Source organism: Delphinus delphis, chromosome 6 (genome assembly GCF_949987515.2).
Source record: "Delphinus delphis chromosome 6, mDelDel1.2, whole genome shotgun sequence".
Taxonomy (NCBI): domain Eukaryota; kingdom Metazoa; phylum Chordata; class Mammalia; order Artiodactyla; family Delphinidae; genus Delphinus; species Delphinus delphis.
Genome location: NC_082688.1, coordinates 34734321 through 34752706, shown reverse-complemented (window position 1 = coordinate 34752706; position 18386 = coordinate 34734321). Strand labels below are relative to the sequence as shown.

Here is an 18386-nt window from a genome sequence, read left to right as displayed (position 1 = left end):
GAGGGAGGGGAGGAGGGAGGGGAAGAGAGAGATGGAGGTGGAGATGGGGTGTGGGAGGGAGGGAGAGAGAGAACACTCACGAAAGCTGATGACACTGTGACATGGTGTCAACCCTGGGTTTGGTCATACCCTTTGCCACTGCTGTCCATGTCCTTCTCAATTATTTCAATTCATAAATTTCTTTTTTACTTAAGCTAATGTAATTTGCTGTTACTTGCAACCAACAGGGTCCTAATGAATAGCAGGAAGGACATTAGTGTCCGAGAGCAATGCGTGCTGTGCAAAGAAGAAGAACAAAGTGAAGAAAGTGGTAGGAGCACCCAGAGGAGAAGGTAATAAGAAGAGAGCTCATCTCCATTTTATCTTTTATCTTGGAAATATTATTTTAGCCATAGTTTTTTTCTTAGTTGTTACTTCTCATGGCTGTTACTACCTTCCAGAATACTCTTCTTCTTTTCCTTCTTGTGATGCTTTGATTTATAATAAGAGATATATATTTGGTCTTCATCCCATTCCTTCCACAGAGCTCCTAAAATCCTTGGAATTTCTTAAGTGTTAAGAGCACAAATGTGAAATGGGTGTCTTTTGTTATTCTGAACAAGCCCCTTTCAACCACACCAGAGTTTATGTTAATGAGGTGAATTTTGGAAAGCTCCTCGGGCTGGGGGCTGGTTGCTGGGGGACTAACAACCAGTGATTAGAGTGTTGAAACTTTCAGCCCCCCTTCCAGGAAGGGGAGAGGGGCTGGAGGTTGAATTAATTGTTAATGGCTAATTTTTAATCAGTCGTGCCTATGTAATGAAACCTCCTTAAAAACTCAAGAGTAGAGGGTGGAGAGTTTCTGGGTTGGTGAACACATTTGGAAAGAGTGGTGCCCTGGAGAATGCATGGAAGCTCTCTGTGCCCCTTCCCACATACCTTGCCCTGTGTCTCTTCCATCTGGCTGTTCCTGAGTTATAACCTTTTGCAATAACCAGTAATCTAGTAATTCCTGAGTTCTGTTCTAGCAAATTAATCAAACCTGAGGAGGGGGTAGTGGGAATCTCCAAGTTATAACTGGTCTGTCTGCAATTGGCCATCTGAAGGTGTGGGGGGGTACGGTCTGTGGGACTAAGCCCTTAATCTATGGGATCTGATGCTATCTCCTGGTAGACAGTGTCAGAGTTGAGTTAAATTGTTGGATACCCAGTTGGTGTCACAGAATTGCTTGATGTTTGGAAAACTCACATATCTGGTGCCAGAAGTAGTGTGGTGGAAGAATGAGATTAAAGGAGATATGTAGGAGTATATTCCTTTATTTTATTTTTTTTGGCCACGCCACGCAGTTTGCAGGATCTCAGTTCCCCAACCAGTGATTGAACCCAGGCCATGGCAGTGAAAGCCCAGAATCCTAACCACTAGGCAACCAGGGAACTCCCAGGAGTGTTTTTCCTTTACACTTTTGTTTCTGAAATACTTCCTTTTTTCCAAACACCAGTTCAAATCTACTCTCTCCAGGGCCTCCTCAACTATTTCACCTCATTTCTTAATTCTTAAAGTTCTTGGCACAGAACACTCGAACATCAAATTATTAAAATCTTTTCGTGTGTTTTGACTCTTCTTATTGACTCTGAACGCCTCAAGGTCATGGACTACATCTTACATCCCCTCTGCAATCCCCCATCCCCAGGTTTATCACCATTGACCTGTGCTCAATTAATACCAGGGAGTTGATGGACTGATTGCTCGGTGAGGATGCTGAAGTTGCCATGGGCAATAAACTGGAAGAGCAGGCGTGGAGGAGATGAATGCTGTCCAGGTGCCAGCCATCCAGGAATAAAGAAGCCTTTCCAGAAAGAGCAATCAAGCTCGCTGAAAAGGGCCTGGCACACATGGGTGGGTCCCAAGCAGCGCACCTCTCCTAGTGGCCACAAGGGGGCGGCAGAGGGCACAGTCCAGTTCTCACACTGTAGGTATGGCACTTGGATCTGCCAGCTGGTCAGCTAGCTGAGCCCTGCTGGAAAGGAGATCTTGGTCTAAGTGTTTTGCACAGGATAACTCATAAGGTGGGCCTTATCCCAACCTAGACTAAGGTTGGGAAAGCCATAGGATGAACAAGTGGATGGCAGACATCAACAGGCATCTGAGAGTATGAGCTGGACCCTACAAAATCAAAGCAATCAGTGATCTTTAAAGATATCTAGATATTTTGCTAAGGACAAGGGGGCTGCCTCAGTGTTTTGGTGAAGAAAGAAGGAAGTCCAGGCATGGTATCGTGGCCAAGGCAAAGTCTAGGAGGGAGGAGTCTTGGAGTCCCATCTCTAAGCCTATAGGTCCTCAGCCCTGTGTCTATGGCGCCTGATGAATGCTTTGGCTGTGTGACCTATGGGATGATCTGCGCCTCTCTGAGCCTCAGATGTCTCATCCTATACAAAGAGGATTGGTGTCTAGAGACCCAGAGACTGGCCCTGTCTTTACACTGGACTCCATGATGGCCAGGGATCCTTCCAGCTTAGATGGCCTCTGGGTTTATAAGAACAAACCAGTTCAGTTGGCTACAAGAACCTTCATTACCCTGTCTGTGTCCACATGTTCTCTTTAAAGCTTTAGTTGGGCCCGGTGCCAGGGGACCAAGGCTGTTCAATTACCTTTGTGGGAGCCAAGCAGTCTAACTTTTACATGCACCACCGTGTGTCATAGCACACATCAAAATGCCCCCATATTCCACTACAAATGCAATTATTTTGCTTTAAAGTAGTCTTGAGGGCATATTCAATAATTTAGTTTTCAAGATTATTTTGCCAATTTAATTTTTAGTGACTATGATTTCTCAGAAGTCATCGTGCAGAGTTAGGGATAACTTGAAGTGAAAGAATCCACTCAACATTTTCAAATATACCATTTTTATGGATAACAAATTGAACAATTTAGAGAGTTGACATAATACTGTATTTCATGGACATTTAGTTAAATTTCAATTTTGGAATTTTCATTTTGTAAATTGGAGTCGATGAGAACGTTTGTGGTGTGCAAGTGTTTTTCTAGGGTCTTAAAAAACTTGTATGTCCAACTTGTATGTCCTCAGTCCTGTGTCTATGGCACCTGATGACTAAAACCCTCTTGCCTGAAGCAGCTGAGACAGGGTTGGGGCCGGGGGTCACTTCTTTCAGTGATTACATTTTTTAAAAATTTAATTTAATTTATTTATTTATTATACAGCAGGTTCTTGTTAGTTATCTATTTTATACATATTAGTGTATATACGTCAATCCCAATCTCCCAGTTCATCCCCCCCCCCCCACCACTTTCCTCCCTGGTGTCCATATGTTTGTTCTCTACATCTGTGTCTCTATTTCTGCCCTGCAAACTGGTTCATCTGTACCATTTTTCTGGGTTCCACATATATGCGTTAATATACGATATTTGTTTTTCTCTTTCTGACTTATTTCACTCTGTATGACAGTGTCTAGATCCATCCAAGTCTCTACAAATGACCCAATTTCATTCCTTTTTATGGCTGAGTAATATTCCATTATATCTATGTACCACAACTTCTTTATCCATTCATCTGTCGTTGGGCATTTAGGTTGCTTCCATGTCCTGGCTATTATAAACAGTGCTGCAATGAACATTGGGGTGCATGTGTCTTTTTGAATTATGGTTTCCTCTTGGTATATGCCCAGTAGTGGGATTGCTGGATCATATGGTAATTCTATTTTTAGTTTTTTAAGGAACCTCCATACTGTTCTCCATAGTGGCTGTATCAGTTTACATTCCCACCAACAGTGCAAGAGGGTTCCCTTTTCTCCACATCCTCTCCAGCATTTGTTGTTTGTAGATTTTCTGATGATGCCCATTCTAACCAGTGTGAGGTGATACCTCATTGTAGTTTTGATTTTCATTTCCCTAATAATTAGTGATATTGAGCAGCTTTTCATGTGCTTCTTGGCCATCTGTATGTCTTCTTTGGAGAGATGTCTATTTAGGTCTTCTGTCCATTTTTTGATTTGTTTTTTTAATATTGAGCTGCATGAGCTGTTTATATACTTTGGAGATTAATCCTATGTCCGTTGATTTGTTTGCAAATATTTTCTCCCATTCTGAGGGTTGTCTTTTCATCGTGTTTGTAGTTTTCTTTGCTGTGCAAAAGCTTTTAAGTTTCATTAGGTCCCATTTGTTTATTTTTGTTTTTATTTCCATTACTCTAGGAGGTGGATCACAAAAGATGTTGCTGTGGTTTATGTCAAAGAGTGTTTTTCCCATGTTCCTCTGAGAGTTTTAGAGTGTGTGTGGTCTTACATTTAGGTCTCTAATCCATTTTGAGTTTATTTTTGTGTATGGTGTTAGGGAGTGTTCTAATTTCATTCTTTTACATGTAGCTGTCCAGTTTTCCCAGCACCACTTATTGAAGAGACTGTCTTTTCTCCATTGTGTATCCTTGCCGTATCATTTCTTCTGCAAACAGTGACAGTTTTACTTCTTATTTTCCAATTTGGATTCCTTTTCTTTCTTTTTCTTCTCTGATTGCCATGGCTAAGACTTTCAAAACTATGTTGAATAAGAGTGCTGAGAGTGGACATCCTTGTCTTGTTCCTGATGTTAAAGGAAGTGCTTTCAGTTTTTCACCATTGAGAATGATGTTTGCTGTGGGTTTGTCATATATGGCCTTTATTATGTTGAGGTAGGTTCCCTCTATGCCCACTTTCTGGATAATTTTTATCATAAATGGGTGTTGAATTTTGTCAAAAGCTTTTTCTACATCTATTGAGATGATCATATGGTTTTTATTCTTCAGTTTGTTAATATGGTGTATCACACTGACTGATTTGCATATATTGAAGAATCCTTGCATCCCTGGGATAAATCCCACTTGATCATGGTGTATGATCCTTTTAATGTGTTGTTGGATTCTGTTTGCTACTATTTTGTTGAGGATTTTTGCATCTATATTCATCAGTGATATTAGTCTGTATTTTCTTTTTTGTAGTATCTCTGGTTTTGGTATCAGGGTGATGGTGGCCTCGTAGAATGAGTTTGGGAGTGTTCCTTACTCTGCAATTTTTTGGAAGACTTTGAGAAGGATGGGTGTTAGCTCTTCTCTAAATGTTTGATAGAATTCACCTGTGAAGCCATCTGGTCCTGGACTTCTGTTTGTTGGAAGATTTTTAATACAATTTCAATTTCAATACTTGTGATAGGTCTGTTCATATTTTCTATTCCTGGTTCAGTCTTGGAAGGTTATACCTTTTTAAGAATCTGTCCATTTCTTCCAGGTTGTCCATTTTATTGGCATAGAGTTGCTTGTAGTAGTATCTTATGATGCTTTGTATTTCTGTGGTGTCCATTGTAACTTCTCCTTTTTTATTGATTTGAGTTCTAATTTTATTGATTTGAGTTCTCTCCCTCTTTTTCTTTCTTTTTTTTTTTTTTTTTTGCGGTACACGGGCCTCTCACTGCTGTGGCCTCTCCCGTTGCGGAGGACAGGCTCCAGACGCGCAGGCTCAGCGGCCATGGCTCACGGGCCCAGCCGCTCCACGGCATGTGGGATCCTCCCGGACCGGGGCACGGACCCGTGTCCCCTGAATTGGCAGGCGGACTCTCAACCACTGCGCCACCAGGGAAGCCCTCCCTCTTTTTCTTGATGAGTCTGGCTAAAGGTTTATCAATTTTGTTTATCTTCTCAAAGAACCAGCTTTTCGTTTTATTGATCTTTGCTATTGTTTTCTTTGTTTCTCTTTCATTTATTTCTGCTCTGACCTTTATGATTTCTTTCCTTCTACTATCTTTGGGTTTTGTTTGTTCTTCTTTCTCTAGTTCCTTTAGGTGTAAGTTTAGATTGTTTATTTGAGATTTTTCTTGCTTCTTGAGGTAGGATTGTATTGCTATAAACGTCCCTCTTAGAACTGTTTTGTTGCATCCCATAGGTTTTGGATCGTCACATTTTCATTGTAATTTGTCTCTAGGTTTTTTTTTTTTTCCTCTTTGATTTCCTCAGTGATCTCTTGGTTGTTTAGTAACATTGTTTAGCCTCCATGTGTTTGTGTTTTTTACGTTTTTTTTTTTTTTTCCCTGTAATTGATTTCTAATCTCCTAGCATTGTGGTTGGGGAAGATGCTTGATATGATTTCAATTTTCTTAAGTTTACTGAGGCTTGATTTGTGACCCAAGTTATGATCTATCTTGGAGAATGTTCCGTGTGCACTTGAGAAGAAAGTGTAATCTGCTCTTTGGGGACAGAATGTCCTATAAATATCAATTAAATCTATCTGGTCTATTGTGTCATTTATTAATTTTCTGTCTGGATGATCTGTCCATTGGCGTAAGTGAGGTGTTAAAGTCCCCCACTATTATTGAGTTACTGTCCATTTCCTCTTTTATAGCTGTTAGCAGCTGCCTTATGTATTGAGGTGCTGCTATGTTGGGTGCCTATATATTTATAATTGTTATATCTTCTTCTTGGATTGATCCCTTGATCATTATGTAGTGTCCTTCCTTGTCTCTTGTAACATTCTTTATTTTAAAGTCTATTTTATCTGATATGAGTATTGCTACTCCAGCTTTCTTTTGATCTTCATTTGCACGGAATATCTTTTTCCATCCCCTCACTTACAATCTGTATGTGTCCCTAGGTCTGAAGTGGGTCTCTTGTAGACAGCATATATATGGGTCTTGTTTTTGTATCCATTCAGTGAGCCTGTGTCTTTTTGTTGGAGCATTTAATCCATTCACGTTTAAGTTAATTATCATTATGTATGTTCCTATGAACATTTTCTTAATTGTTTTGCATTTGTTTTTGTAGGTCCTTTTCTTCTCTTATGTTTCCCACTTAGAGAAGTTCCTTTAGCATTTGTTGCAGAGCTGGTTTGGTGGTGCTGAATTCTCTTAGCTTTTGCTTGTCTGTAAAGCTTTTGATTTCTCCATCGAGTCTGAGTGAGATCCTTGCCGGGTAGAGTAATCTTGGTTGTAGGTTCTTCCCTTTCATCTCAGTGATTACATTTTGTGTTGTGTCTTCTGGCCTGGGAGCCTGAGCAAGCTTTGAGTGCCTGGAGAAGAAAAGGACACCTCCTCCCACTTCCCATTAGTCTCAGAAATTTCATTGTAACCATATCTTTCAGCCGAGCCAGATAGACAGGCTCCTAGGAGGCAGAATCTCCCTGCTCGGGCATTTTTGTAGAGGGGCACCCCCCAGTCCTCCCAGGCGTACCACATTCAAGCCAGACACCATCCCCATTGTCAACGTTTCCACAGCAATAGTTATCTCGCAAAGGGCAATATCTTGCCAGAGAATTTGTTTTCTCTTGCTAATAATTTTTCTCCATAAACATTTTTGAGAGAGATGAATAGGTGTACCTTTCTGGAACAGCAGGCAGATGCTGGGGCGTGAAATGACTCCAAGAGGCATGTTTTATGGATGAGGGAGGGGAGGGTCCTGAGGACCGCCTTTTGTTTCCCCAGCCTCTGAGCTGGTTGTGGATGGCCAGGTTCCTCTTCTGCAGGTGGCGGTCCTCTTCTGCATGTGGCGGTCCTCTTCACTCACTGCTGCTCACCTGAAGCTTTAAAGGCCCAGTGTGGGTGGAAGCTACAGAGAGAGGCTCCCAAACAGTTGGCACAAAATGCCACCAGCCTGTAACATTCTGGGCCCACCATGGAAACCTCGGTCTCCTCAGTGCATTTCCCAGCCAAGGCTACGGTTTTCAGTTACTCCATTATGCTGGTATTTTAAAAATTTTCCTCTCTCTCTTTCTCTGTCTAACAGCAAAGAAGGGAATGAATTCTTTTCCATCATAGTTCTAATGAATCTCAAAGGAAAAAAAAAGAGATGTGATCTCAGAAAAATAAAGAAGCTAACATAAAAACGGCAGACCCAGTGACCTTCAACAAAATGAACAAATGTGGGATTTTTCCATCATCTGTCTTGGACAAGGGGAGCATGATTGTTAATAACAAAGTGGCACCGAATGATTCACCAACAGTTCATCAGGGTCCCTCTGGAGCCTGGAGTCAACAATGCCAGTGACTCAGGAAGGTAGCAAACCACACATGGGTGAGGTGGGGACACAGCTCAGGCCCAGGGCACAGGCTTCAAAAGGGCTCATTTTCTCCCCAGGGTAGGGATGCCAGATTCAGCAAAAATAATATAGGGCGCCCAGTTATATTTGAATTTCAGTTAACAGATAATTTTTTAGTATATTTGAGGCATCCTTGTACTAAAAATTTATATATTTATCTGAAATTCAAATCTAACTGAGAGTCCTGCATTTTCTCTGGCAACCCGACCCCAGGGACACAGCACTTCTTTTCATTTCCTGAGTACTTACATATTTCTAGGTTCAAGCTCCACCTGGAAGAGGCTGTCTCCAGTCTCAGCTTCTTGAATCTTATACTGTCATTACAATGTCCAGCACAAATGCCTGACTTCTGTGAAGACGTCTCCCCTAAATCAGCTTCTCCTTTCTTTCTGTCCTCTTGCCCCAGAGCATTTTTGTTTGTTTGTTTGTTTTTAACATCTTTATTGGCGTATAATTGCTTTACAATGTTGTGTTAGTTTCTGCTGTATAACAAAGTGAATCAGCTATATGTATACATATATCCCCATATTCCCTCCCTCTTGCGTCTCCCTCCCACCTTCCGTATCCCACCCCCTAATAGCACTTTATTGCCCATTTTGGTTTATATCTAGTTGCTTATAAGGCTGTTTCCCCTACTAGACTGTGAACAACTCAGGGGCACTTTATCTAGATTCTTTTTCTCATGGCCCCAGTATTGTTTTGCCTGTGCCTGATATGTGGTAGGTACTATGAATGTTTGATGAATGAATGATCATACCTAACATAGTTTGAGTGCATACTTTGAGTTCCTAACGTACTTTTGTGCCAGTCATGGGTCTCAGCACTTTACATGGATTTAAGTCTTTAGTCTTTGACTAGTACTCTGAGATAGGCACTATTTTTTTTGTGTGTGTGTGTGGTACGCGGGCCTCTCACTGTGTGGCCTCTCCTGTTGCAGAGCACAGACCCCGGACGCGCGGGCTCAGCGGCCATGGCTCACGGGCCCAGCCGCTCTGTGGCATGTGGGATCCTCCCGGACTGGGGCACGAACCCGTGTCCCCTGCATCGGCAGGCAGACTCTCAACCACTGAGCCACCAGGGAAGCCCGATAGGCACTATTTTTATTTTCATTTTAGAGATGGAGAAGTGGAGGCACAGAGAAGCTAAGTAACTTGCTCATGGTCACACAGCTAGAAAGGGGCAAAGCTGGGATTTGAACCCAGGCAGTATGGCTCCAGAGTCTGTGCTGTTAACCTCTGTGATATATTGAATGATTGGCTGCACAGAAGAACGAGTGGAAGAGCAAATGAAGGAGTGCATGAACAAAGGCAGGAAATAGGTATTAAAATCAGGAAGACACAAGAGGTGGGGGTCAAGGTAGGTGAGGGAGAGCAGAAGCTGGAGGAGTCAGAGAGATATCACAAAGCTGTGAACGAATCTCAGGGCATCAGCGACTTGCACACAAAAGGCAGCTCAGCTGTGGAAGGGGCTGATTTCTTCTGATTTCTGCTTTGGAAAGTAATTCTCGTGTCCCAAACCTTTCACATCTCTGCAGGGGCCTGACCGTTACTCTCTTCCAGCCGCAGAGCCCTCTTCTTCCCAGAGCAGAAGCTACCCTCTCCTCTCTTAAGAGGCCCAGACCAGTGAAGCTCTGAGGCCAATCCTGTCTCCTTCCCACCCCCACCAGGGGCTCTCAGCTGGGAGTCAACAAGCTTGGTGCCAGGGCCCTCTTTATTCTTGGGCTCCAGTCCCTCGGTGTCTGGTGCACCTACGCCTGGCTCTTGCCATGGGTGTGCATGTATGTTACACAAAGGAACCAATGTGATCCAATGAGAGCACTACCAAGGCTATTATAGTAATGTAATAACCCTTCCTCTTCAAGTCTATGGAAACAGTAGATAGTAACCTGCTCGCGCCTTCGATCTAGTCTTTCTGTTTTTAATTGTGGTAAAAACACATCTTACCATCTTAACCATTTTTAAGTGCACAGTTCAGTAGTGTTAAATACATTCACATTGTTATGAAACAAATCTTCAGAACTTTTTCATCTTGTAAAACTGAAACTCTATACCCGTTAAACAACTCCCTTTCCTCCTCTCCCCCCAGCCCTTGGTAACTACCGTTCTATTTCTATGTCTATAAATTTTACTTCTCTAGATACCTCTTATAAGCGGAACCATGCAGTATTTGTCTTTTTGTAACTGGCTTATTTCACTTAGTAGAATGTCCTTAAGGTTCATCCATGTTGTAGCATGTGTCAGAATTTCCTTCTTTTTTAAGGCTGAAGAATATCCCACCGTATATATAAACCACATTTTGTTTATCCATTTATCCGTTGATAGGCATTTAAGTTGCTTCCATATCTTGGCTTTCGTGAATAATAATGAATAATGGGTATACAAATACTTTTTCAAGTCCCTGCCTTCAATACTTTTGGATATATATCCAGAATTCGGATTGCTAGATCATAACGTAGTTCTATTTTTAATTTTTTGAGGAACCTCTATCCTGTCTTCCATAGCTGTTGCACCATTTTACAATCCCAGCAATAGTGCACAAGGGTTCCAGTTTCGCCACATCTTCGTCAACACTTGTTATTTTCTGTTTTGTTTTTGTTTTTTCTTTTTTTTTTTTTTTGGCGGTACGCGGGCCTCTCACTGCTGTGGCCTCTCCCGTTGCGGAGCACAGGCTCCGGACGCACAGGCTCAGCGGCCATGGCTCACGGGCCCAGCCGCTCCGTGGCACGTGGGATCCTCCCGGACTGGGGCATGAACCCGTGTCCCCTGCATTGGCAGGCGGACTCTCAACCACTGTGCCACCAGGGAAGCCCCTGTTTTTGTGTTTTGATAGTAGCCTTCCTAATGTGTATGAGGTTGTCTGGAACCTAGTCTTCATTAGGAGGCTGTGTTTCTGGAATGGCTTAGGATGCCTGTAATTATTCATTGGCATTGAGCAATGGGGAAAGCATAGCACTGAGCTCTGGGCAGACAACCTGATAACCAACAGGCAGAGTGTATTCTAATTTTGCCAAAGATTTTGTGACTCTGGGCAAGTTGTGCAACCTCTGAATTTCCATCTGCCCACTGGGGACAAGTCTTTCTTGATGACATAGCCTCCTCCCTCCTCTGCCCTGATGTTTCCCCCAGGAAAAGACAGGAAGTGAGAGGTGGGAAATGACTCATTAGATAAGCACCTTCATCACAGCCGTCATCACCCTGAGTGTGTTTTTTCCTTTCTTTTTATTATAAAAACAAGTCATGCTTAGTTTTTAAAAATGAGAAAGCTCAGAAAAACTTTAGAAGCAAGGAAGTATTTATCCATCACTCCGTCACGCTGAGGCAACCCTGATAATATTTCATTCTGTTTCTTGTAGTTTTTTCCCCTAAATGAGGCAAACTTCTTTAATCCTTGAGTCGCTCTTTTCCTAGGGAAGAGCATCTCATTTTCACAGCAATCAGTAACAAAGTTAACTGAGCTCTCAATTTCTTAAATATATCTTTCTTTGTGCTATTTCACTTCTTAAATGTGTCACTTTGAGTGAAAGGCAATTAATTACAGTGGAAATGCTGCTTGGAGATGTCTTATGAAATTATGTTAATATGTATAGAGAGAGAGAAAGGAAGGGGAAAGGGAGATGATGGGCAAAACAACTGGTCTATTTAAATGGATAATTTCCTTCCCTTTCAAGTTTCAGAGTTGAGGGTCTCTATGAAAGGACGAGAAAGCTATTCTTTTTTTTTTTTTAAGAATTTATTATTTATTTATTGGCTGTTTTTGGGTCTTTGTTGCTGCACGTGGGCTTTTCTCTAGTTGCGGCGAGTGGGGACTACTCTTTGTTGCGGTGCACGGGCTTTAAATTGCGGTGGCTTCTATTATTGCAGAGCATGGGCTCTAGGCGCAGGGGCTTCAGTAGTTGTGGCTCGCGGGCTCTAGAGTGCAGGCTCAGTAGTTGTGGCACACAGGCCTAGTTGCTCTATGGCATGTGGGACCTTCCCGGACCAGGGCTCGAACCCGTGTCCCCTGCATTGGCAGGCGAACTCCCAACCAGTGCGCCACCAGGGAAGCCCAAGAAAGCTATTCTTGTAGTTCCAATTTGTCAAAATCAGTAAAACTCATCTGAAAAGCAAAGTTGATCAACCAGTAAAAAGGCAACAAAAGAAGACTTTGGTAAATTGTCATGTAAAAAAACCTTTTTTTTTTTTTTTTTTTAAAGAACAGTGCTATATCAGTTTAGGAAAAAATCTAAATGATAATCTGAAGATTAAAAAAAAGGTGGAGCATGGGAGAGCACGGAAGGTAAGGCACTTTCTCAGGAATGTTTGACGTCAGAAAATGATGCTTGGCGATCTTCTGGGCTGGTGTTGTCTAAAGGAATTGGACTTTGGGACTGCAGGAGACCCGGAAGTTTTTGTCTTTATAGCCCGGCCTGGCTGGGACCCCTGAGGATGGCTGGCCTGGCCCCTAGGCTGCTGGAATGATGCATGAGAGGTGTTCAGCACCTGGCACAGAGGAAGCACTCAAGAACTGTTTGGTATAATTGCTGTTATCTGGGGTGGAGGAGGGAGTGGGCTTTGGGGTCGTCTTGGCAGTGTGGTGGAGGAGAGAAAGAGTCATACCTGGAAGGGAGGCAATGGTGAGGAGTGAACTGGTCCCTTATCTTCTTTCTAATTCCTCTTTAACCCAGGCTTCCAGGCCCTCATTGGGAAAGGCATGTGTGTTTATGTGCGTGTGGTTGGGGTGTGTGTGTGTTTGTGTGTGTTGGGCATATGATGAGGAAGCTTCCAGGAATGGGAAGAGTCAACTACTATTTATTAAGCTATATACCAGACACCATTCTGAGAGCTAAAACAAAAAACCCAAAAACACCAGTCTTGCAAGAGAGGTTAGGTAACCACACATTTGGAGGCTTATCTGTCTGACCCTAAAGCTTAAGCAGAGACATTCCCTCCATTTTCTGTGGACCATTAGAGAGATTTCCTTCATCAAGTTTCAGGAGTTCACGTCTAACCTTGCCTCAGGTGAGGTTGCAAGAGGCAGAGGTTCTCCCATTTGGGGAAAAAAATCAGAGGCTCTCCAGTTTGGGATAGGAGGTTTTCTGCCAGTGACAAGGAACCCCACCATCACTGGCTCCCGTTCAGCTCTGAGGGCCTCTCCTCCAAGCTGCTGAGAGGGGCGTCCTGAGTGCTGGTGTGGGCTTGCCAGAAACCTTCTCCTGGGCCACGTGGGAAACCAGGTAGCCCATGGTCCCTGCCTGGTCTGATGCAAGCCCTGGGTAGAAGGGAAGCAAGCTCTAGCCTGCAGGCCAGCCCTGGCACACAGTGGGGCAGTGGGCAGACTGCCATCCTTGGCACCACTGGAGTCAAATTTCTTGCCAGACGGCTTGAGTTTCAACATATTGGAAGAGCACAGGAGCCTGGGAGCATAACTTTGCTGTCGATCCTGATGCTCGGCCCAAGAAGACCCTAGAGAGTCAGACAGCACAGAAGGTGGAAGGGATGGTATGGGCACTGGGCTCCCGGGGACCCATCCACACCCGGGGACTCGGCCGTGACAGGGGCATGTCACAAGCCACCCCAGGGTGGAGGTGGGCTTACCTTACCTGTTCTACCTGTGAGATCTTAGAATTTAGACTAGGAAGGTTTTTAGAAATGATCTAGTCTACAGTGATCTCCCATTCTTGTTCAGCCTGAATCAGGAAAGGAGGGGAACTATATTTAATAGATCCTGTTTAAGAAAGCAAGGCATTTTACAGTGTGCTTTGGAAAGGTTTACATTCAAAATGATTGTAGTTCTTAATTTATATCCAAAGTAATTATACTTTTTAACATTGGGGCCAAGGGAAAGCATCAGTTATCAGTAAATTTCATTTAAGTGGAATGGAGAGTATCAGATTTTGCTAGGTAATGATAAGAGTCACTTTTAATGAATGTTTACCATATCTCAGGCCCTATTTTAAGTGCTTTACTTGCATTAACTCCTTTGATCCAAGAAACAACCCTATGCAATGGTATACATATTATTCTTGTTTTACAAAGGAGGAAACTGAAACACAGAGGGATTTAGTAACTGATCCAAGGTCACACAGTTCATAAGTGGCAAGCTTGGATTTGAACTCATGGAGTCTGGCTTCTGAGCCTATGTTCTTAAAGCACTGTTCTAAGGTGTCCCAGATAATGAGGACTTGCTTTCTTTGGATATTTTACTAAGTGATCCTTCATGTAAGGTATTCATGGGAACCGTCCCAGCAACAGTTTGGGGGTCAGCCAGAACAAACTGGGAAGACTGGAAGCTTGACATCTTAACCCCTCCCCTTCCATGCAATATTACAAATGAGAAAATGAAAGTCCAGGGATGTATTAGTGACCTATCTAAGGTTATAGCATGAAATCTAACTGGAAGTCAGAACTTAACATCCAAGCTGGGCTTTTCCCAATATATATCATTCTTTGTTCTTTTCTTTTCTTTGGCTGCGCAGCATGCAGGGATCTTAGTTCCCTGACCAGGAATTGAACCCGAGCCCCCTGCAGTGGAAGCGTGGAGTTATAACCACTGGACCGCTAGGGAAGTCCCTATGATTCTTTGTTCTTAAGATCTCTATGACAGATTCTTAAGAGTTCTGAATTCTGCTCCTGACCCCCATCCTTTCTCTTCTCTCTCTGTTTCACAGCCCAAATTCTTGTCAACTGGAAAGTGCTTGCACTTTCCTCTCTGGTACACATAATCCCTGGTTCTGATTCCATCACAAACACTCCCCATGCCTGTCCTGCCTGCTTTGCAGGGGCTGGGTCTGGAGGAAGAGTACAGGATCTGTTTTGTTCTTAGAGTCAGGATCGGAGCAGAGGGGCCAGGAAAGGAACTTTAAGCCATAAGGTCCAGACCACATGATTGGGGTGATGGAAACCAGGGCCTGGAGACAGCCAGAGTCATGGGGGGCCACACCCATCACACCATCAGCTCCTCCCTGAGCTATTTTCAAATGGCCAACACTACTGAGATGTCATTGACTAAAAAGTACTATAAGAAACAAAGACTTGGGACTTCCCTGGTGGCACAGTGGTTAAGAATCCAGCTGCCAATGCAGGGGACATGGGTTCGATCCCTGGTGCAGGAGGATCCCACATCCGTGGAGCAGCTAAGCCCGTGCGCCACAACTACTGAGCCTGCGCTCTAGAGCCCATGAGACACAAATACTGAAGCCTGAGCACCCTAGGGCCTGTGTGCCGCAACTACTGAGCCCGCATGCTGCACCTACTGAAGGCTGTGTGCCTAGAGCCCGTGCTCCACAACAAGAGAAGCCACCGTAATGAGAAGCCCGCGCACTGCAACAAAGAGTAGCCCCTGCTCACCGCAACTAGAGAAAGCCCGCGCGCAGCAGCAAAGACCCAACACAGCCAAAAATAAACAAACAAATAAAGAAAAAATAAAGAAAAATAAAGAAATATTTGCGTGTCATGGCTAGATGCTGGAAATACTGAAAGAGCTCTGGACTAGTCATCAGGAGGCCTGGCTTCCAGGCTTGGCTCTTCCACTAACCAGTGGTGTGAACTTGGGCAAACTGACATGCCTCTCTGGGCTTCTTGTTTCTCACGTGTTACATGGGTTAATCAGCTGCTTGCCCATCCTCACAGGATTTCTGTGAAGCTAAAACAAGAGAACAACTGTGCTTTACAAATGACAATGCAGTGTAAAGATGCAAGGGATTACTGTTGTTGCACTGACCTAGATCCAAACAGGCCAGAGCTCCGGGTTCCCTGCCCTGGTGATAAATAATGGCGTGAAAGACTTTATTCACTCTCATCTACCATATCAGGACTCATTCCCTGGAAGGGACTTGGGAAGTGGGAAAACAGAGCCTGTCCTCGGGTTGCTTCCAACTCCACGTGCTAGCTCTTTGGAGTATTGTGCCAGGAGTCGGGAGCTTGGGCTCTGGACCCCACCCTACTGTAAACAAGCTGTGTGCCCCACGAGACTCTTCACCTCTCTGTGCCTTGGCTGGCTGTAAAACTCTGATGCCACATCATCAGCTTGAATGCAGGGAGTTGGATCAGCTCTGGGATCTGGGGATGGAGGGAAGTGGAAAAATATGCCTACTAATTGCCAGGTCCTTTCCACATCATCTGTCTCCTTTCGTTCATTCAGCCCCGATTGTGCCAAGCTGTGTGCCAGAGGCTGGGACCAGCTGTAACAATCAAGACAGACCTGGCTTTCTGGGGATTCTGGTGAAGCAGGAGAGACAAGCATAAAGCAAATGTTCACACAAATGTAGAATGAACACTGTGGGAAAGGATAAGAAGGGACATGACTATTGGGAGGACCATACCAGCCTATTGTGGAGTTGAACTTGACAGATAACAAGAAGATGGCCAGCTTTCTGGGGACAAAGGGAACATGCCAAGGGAATAAGTGTGAAGGCCCTTAGGTTGAAAGGAGCATGGCATGGGCCAGAGATGGAGGGAGACAGCGAGTACGACCAAGGAGTTGTGAGCATGGGGCGGACCGTTGCTTGCGTGGTTGCGCAGCAGCTGGGCACGTGCAGGCTCAGCGGCCATGGCTCACGGGCCCAGGCGCTCTGTGGCATGTGGGATCCTCCCGGACTGGGGCACGAACCTGTGTCCCCTGCATCGGCAGGCGGACTCCCAACCACTGCGCCACCAGGGAAGCCCCGGCCAAGCCCTTTCTTACAGGCCATGGTCAGAAGCAGAGGTCTTGATCCAATCTTGGAATATGAGCTCCACTGATCTAGGTTTTCAGGATACAATTAGAATTTCTTGTTCTCTGGACAATCTGACTGATCACAGTCAACAAATTCAATAAACATTCACTGTCTTCTGCCCTAGAAAAACAGGACAAAAACACAGACTTTGTCCCTGTCCCTCGGGTTGCCTCCTCTCCCTGGGGAGAGGGCAGCAGGTGGGCACTTTATTAAATAACTGTAAAGCAAGAGAGACCAAGATGAGTGCCACAAAAGAGGTGCAAGGGCTAAGGTTCAATGACCAGAGCTGACAGGCACAGAAACTTGTCACGTTAATGGCCACATCTTTGAAACGCTTGTCACACCCATTAGGAGGGTTTCCAGGAAAAAGTATAATTTCAGCTGAGCCTTGGAAAATGATAGGACTTTATTTTTAATATTTTTGTTCAAATTTAAAAATAATATACGCTCCTTAAAGAAAATTTGGGAAATGCACAAATGAGTGAAAAAGATAATTATAACCACGCTTAATCCGGAGAAACCACCATAAACATTTTAGTGAGTAACCGTCAAGGCTTCTTACCTACGTTTAACAACGTTGAAATCGTCGTGTAGATATAATTTGGCAGCAGTCTCTTTTTTTCATTTCATGTGTCGCCTTTTCCCATGTCATTAAATATTCTTCAAAAACATGTTATGGAATGGCTGTTCAGTATTTGAGTCTTTGGATTTGTGTAACCACTTCACTATCATAGGATATTTTGGTAGTTTCCAAATTTGTTGCTACTATGAATAATGCTTGAGTGAGCATCCTCGTATGTGAAACCTGTGACAGCACCTGGTTATTCCCTTAGGCAGATCCTGAGGAATAGAATTCCTGGAGAAAAAGGGTGTGAACATTGCTCTGGCTTTGGAATCCTACGGACCATCACGCTCCCACCAGTAACACAGGCGCTCTCTGATCTCACTGCACACTTGCCAACAGTATTTTCTGATTTAAATCCTCACCATTTTGATGGGTGCGGGGAGGGGAGCAGTGCTCTCTTGTTGCTTAAGATGAGCCTGACCTTAGCCAGCAGAAGAGGGGGTGCCTGGGGAGGTGGGGAAAGACACAGAACAGTTTGAGGAAAGTCCTGGCAGGGCTCTTCTCCAAGCAGCTCTTTGGAAGTGTCTGGAATGTTTCAGAGAATCCTACAAAGGCTGCTTCACTGTAACTCCTCCTCTGCTGTCTGGGGCCCCTGAAATTAGGATACTTTCACCCAGAGGACGGGTGACCGCCTGAGACACTGTTTGCCCCAGGATGTACCCGGGAGGCAGCAACCCTTCTCCGCTTTGTCCACGCTGCTCCCCTACAGGACGGATTCCCCCCTCCACCAAATTTCTCCAGTGAGACAGGGAGTCTACTTTCAACCTCCATGAAAAGTAAAATATAGTAAGGTAGGAATTGGGAGTTAAAAATTCTTGGGAAATGCCTTCAAAAACAGGAATTTATATACTCCTGGAGGAGGATATATTGGTTCAACCCTTATGGAGAGCAACTTGGTAATCAAATTGTAAAGTATGAATACTCTTGAACTCAGTAATTTTAGTGTTAAGAATGTATCTGAGGAAATAAACAGATAAGAATGCAAAATCGTGTGCACAGGGATGTGTATAGAAGGAAGTAC

At 44.0% G+C, this 18386-nt stretch overlaps 1 protein-coding gene across 6 annotated transcripts in view; it reads left to right on the top strand.

Moving 5' to 3' along the window:
- The first annotated feature begins 83 nt into the window (after positions 1-83).
- Positions 84-18386, top strand: part of ALDH1B1 (aldehyde dehydrogenase 1 family member B1) — a 273270-nt gene continuing 254967 nt past the window's right edge. For 2 of the 6 annotated variants that reach the window (XR_009519855.1, XM_060014485.1), the window contains exon 1: positions 84-332. The gene's annotated coding sequence lies outside the window, so the exon portion shown is untranslated. Of the gene's footprint in view, positions 1876-7735; positions 12228-14502; positions 17740-18386 lie in introns of those variants that run through there. The other 4 variants (XR_009519857.1, XR_009519856.1, XM_060014487.1 and 1 more) reach the window with 4 other exon arrangements.